Source organism: Amblyomma maculatum, unplaced genomic scaffold (genome assembly GCF_055883805.1).
Source record: "Amblyomma maculatum isolate TAMU_Amacu unplaced genomic scaffold, ASM5588380v1 scaffold_13, whole genome shotgun sequence".
Classification (NCBI taxonomy): Eukaryota; Metazoa; Arthropoda; class Arachnida; order Ixodida; family Ixodidae; genus Amblyomma; species Amblyomma maculatum.
The window spans coordinates 12,440,631-12,445,338 of NW_028146738.1; positions in this window are offsets into that span (position 1 = coordinate 12,440,631).

The following is a 4,708-nucleotide window of genomic DNA, read 5'->3' on the forward strand; positions in this document are numbered from 1 at the left end:
AAAGCAAATATTATGCGTGATAATATTGCAATTTTTTTGAATGAATACTTTAATAAAATATACGTATGATGTTGACAAGTGTCCCCTGACTTCATCGGTAATGCAAATGTATGGTAAGCAAATTTTGGGCACCTGCTTGAATTAGGATGCATTCATTCGTTTCCTTGTTTCCTCTCTGTCAGCACAGTTCCCTGTAACAAAAACAAAATATTTTCGAGGGCTAAAAAATAAAAAAAGAAATTGGCAAGATTTTCTTACCGAAATTGTTACAAAATATTCTTGATGGTACCCATATCCACAGCTTTTGCACTAAATAGCTACTATTCTGCAGTCTTTGAGACCAATGTTAGGTGCTGTTTTAAAAAAGGAAACCAAATCAACCGCATAAGAAAATCTACAGTGAGCAGGCTAACTTAGAATTATTCAGTTAGTAACATCTCTATATTAACATGGGCTGCCGGCTTAGATAGCTGTACATTCAAAATGTGCTGGGAAAATGCAAGCTGTATGCTCTAATGTCGCCTTTACTTTGGGTAGATGGCTCCTGCTGAAAGACTCGCTTCGACGCACAAAGTGGTGTGATATTGTCAAGCTTAAAAACTTGAGCCTGTGGCAAAAAGGCAGCTTGCAACATGCGCATGTAACGAGCTCCGTTGGCTTTCTCTCGTTGAGATACAGCCCAAAAAGCACATTGTTAACTAGCCCACTCGCAAGTACTAGTGAGCAGCTTCTAACACTGCCAACGTTTAGCTTGCATAAAGGAACACCTTGCCTTACCTACCTAAAGTAATGGTACTTTAGATTGGTGAGCAAAACCTGTACGGCAATACCTTTGGGCAGTGTGGCTTTGAGTCGTAGGCTGCACACTTTTTGTAGTCTTCCCCACTTCTTTCCCATAGGTATTTTGCTCATTGAACTGCATGCTTCATTGGTTTTTGATTTTAGTGATGTTAACTCATTATTAAACTAAGTTTAGAGGTTAACTCTGCAGTGTGCTGTTTTCTGTCACTGCTCTTTGCATATGGCAGCTTTGATGCCTTCTCCATTGTTATTACGCTATGAAGAAAATTCTCTATTTCAGTATAGTTAGCATGCCAGCGGCACAGCTAGAACTCCGGTTTCTACAAGCAGGTGACATCTTTTCAGATATTCTGGAAAAGTACTTTCATTCCTCGTCATGATGATGAATACCTTTATTTACACCTATCAAGATGTCTTCTTTTTCAGCAGGCGAGAATTCCATGAGATTCAGCGGTGTCCAGAGCCAGATGGATGATTTTCTTTTGGACGTCTTTGTTCTCGCCGATCATTAAAGCCTTCCAGGACTCCAAATTCATGTCTGGTTCATTGTATCATTGTACCATGTGTATCATGCCTGCAATTTCTTCACAGTGTTTGCACCATGGGTCCTGTATCATCGGATGCCATCTGCTTAGTGCGGGTGGGTTGGGAAAAACCTCTGCCTGCAACTTTCTCCGTATAACCTCTTCTTTCCTGCTTAGAATTTTGTCTGCTCAAGGCAATGACTGTCTTTCTGATCTGTAATGATTGAGAATATTATGATTTTTTCAGCTCCCAGCACTGAAGGGGCTCGATGAGACCGCACTGGTATCCTGGTATGTAAGTTCATGGGCCAATGCGTGCACTGTCTCGTTTCCTTGCAGGCCCTCGCGGGCCGGAGTCAACACGAGGTTAATTAGCTCCACCGGTAGCAGTCCGGCAGCCAGAATTTTAACTGCTTTGGCGGATACCCTGCCTGCATTGTAGTTTCGGACAGCCGATTGGGAATCGCTTACAATCACCCTTGCATTCTGTTGAATGAGAGCCGGCGCAATGGCCACCTCCTCAGTCGATGTTGTGTCCTTCTGTCAAAGGCTGTAGCACAAGACCTGGTCCCCGTCCTCCCTGGTTGCGAGGGCTACGAAGTCGATTCTGTGTTCATATTCCATGTCCATGTAGGCCACGTCCTGTTTGCTAGTTCTTTTTTTTTCTAGAGCTTTCTCTGTCTACCCTCATGGTATACCGGGTGCGTGTTCCTTGGGAGTGGTGGGATCCTTATTTAGTTCCTTATGTTTGTTACGATATCCTCAGTCAGCTTGAGCCTTGCTCGAGGTTCGAAACCTAGCTTTTCTAGCATTTTTAGTCCCGATCGGCTGCATAGGAGTCGCTGCTGTGCTACTCTGGTAGCCTCAATGAGCTCACCTAGTGTTTGAAATCCCCATGTTGAGAATTTTTTGGGTGGATGTGTACGGAGGGAGGTCCAGGGTGGTTTTGACGCATTTTTTAATTAGGATTTCAACCTTGTTCTTTTCTGCTTTTGCTAGCCATAGGCATGGTGCCACGTATGTGATCCTACTGATTTCGAATGAATGAATTGGTCTCAATAGGTTCGTCTTTTTCATTCCCGCATTTGCTATTCTCTTGATTAGTGGACACATCTGGTCACCGACACCCATGAACAGTGCAACCTTCGATATAGTGTGGTCGTACAGGGAAGTATGTATGATGCTGAGCTATAAACCTCTCCAGACTACACCACCCAAGTAAGTCCCCTCTGCTTCTGATGCAGGCAACTATTAACAGAAATCAGTCAGCACAGCCTGCCAGCAAATTCTGTGCTAGCAGAGCTACGTGCACCGAGAATTTCAGCGAGCACGTTCAAAAAGGAGTTGACATCAGAATTAAGATATTCTCAGGAACAAACATTGCTACAGCAGATATCATTTACCATGAAGAGCTTTTCTATTTACTAAGTAAGTTAACTAATTCTGGGGTGGAAGTGCTGCTTCATTTGCTCCATTCTGCTCCAAACTGCTTTACCTACTCTAAAATACAATATTGCTCCAAAACAGCTCCAAACATCTGGCTGCCTCAACGTCTTGCCATACAATATTGCAAATCATAGGTTTTCTTTAACTGGAGAAGCACGGAGCAAAATATTTGGAAGTAAATTTAAAACGATCCGCATCCATTGGAGGGAATTGTGAAAAAAATAGTGCAATAGCAACTTCTCCCATCCTTTTGACTCATTGATGGTGAGAGTAGTGAATGCAGAAGAGACCAAACACTGCGTTAGAAAACTTTTTCAGCTACAAAGAGCCACACGAATTGCTTTAATGCTTTTGCTTTCGAAAGAATTCAGCGAGGTACCTCACCATAGTCTTCATCAATAATGAGCATGTCAAGCCTACAAAGGCATACTTGTGTGATGGGGGGACATCACGAAGGTGCCATTTACTAGAAATGTTCTCAAGAGTGTTAGTAAGCCACATGATCCACAAAGACTATTGCCAGAGTTGAATCTAAGGATGCCCCAACGTCGCTGAAGTGAAAACGTGAAGAGGCACTGGCAGCAGACAATGAAGTAAAGAAGCTGTTTTCCTCGGCTATCCCTTCAGTGCCACCTGTCCTCCCTGAAGGCACTGTAAATTTATCAATACAAGCGTAGGACAAAAAAGTATGCACAAGGTAGCAGAAATGTGCTGCTCATTGCTGTGAACTCCAAGCCAGTGGTGGTGCTTGAACACATCAAAGTGGTAAGCTCCTTTGAATCTACCATGCCAAAATAGTAAAAAGCTTTTAGTTGAACTTGACGGCCAGGTGTGTAACATAGAAGCAAGTATTCCATTTCCTGCTAGTCTTTTCGAAATTCTTACTCCTGTCAGCTACGATGTTATTTCAAACATCTGTACATTTGATTTTGGGAACCGAGCATTGGGCCGAATATCCGTTGTGATCCATCGCTTCAATACGGGTCAGGCCAGCCTCATCCACAGAAGGCCTTATTGTGCCTCCCTTGCTGGGGGGCATGTCGTACAGAAGGAAGTCGACAAGATGCTGGCAAACAACGTTATTGAGCCTTCCTGCAGTTCCTGGGAGTCCCCTGTTGTATTAGTCAAAAAGACCGCAGTTGGAGAGTTTGTGTTAACTATCGCCACCTTATCGGATAACAAAGAAAGATGTTTATCCTCTTCAGAGAAATGACATGCACCTAACTGCTTGCATGGTGCTAGCTATTCTTCCATCGACATGCGTTCCGGCTACTGGCAAATTGCTGTGTCGACGAACAGGATCGTGAGAAAACTGCATTTGTCACCGCCGATGAACTCCTCTGTAATGCTCTTGTGACATTCAAGCACGACGGACTCGCTCCACCATGGATTCAAATGGACAACATGTTTATGCTACTTCGATGACATCGTTTTCTCCCATGTTCGTAACCCACCTTGATTGACTTTCTACCATCCTGGCCATTTTTACCGTGCCCGTCTTAAGTGAACACCAAAAAATGCAGCTTCGGCCAGCACCAAATTAAAATCCTGGGTCATTAGGTTGATGCGGCTGGTGCACAGCCCAGCCCTGACCAAGTTCAAGCTGTGAGCGAGTTACCTAACCCTCATAGCTCAAGTGATGTGCGAAGTTTTTTCGGGCTTTGTGCCTGTTTCTAAGAACTTTGCAGACTGCGCTTGTTCTTTTACCTCTTCTGCAGAAAAACGTCCCTTTCACTGGCGCAGTGATCAAGATCATGCCTGCATAATGCTTATTTCCGGCCTCACCTCTCTACCTGTCCTGGCACACTTTGAACCTTCTGCACCTATAGAACTGTGCACCGATGCTAGAGGTCATGGTATTGGTGCTATCCTTGCCCAGTACCAGCATGGTTACTCCCGCATAATTTCTTATGTCAGCCACGTGCTATCTCCCTCTG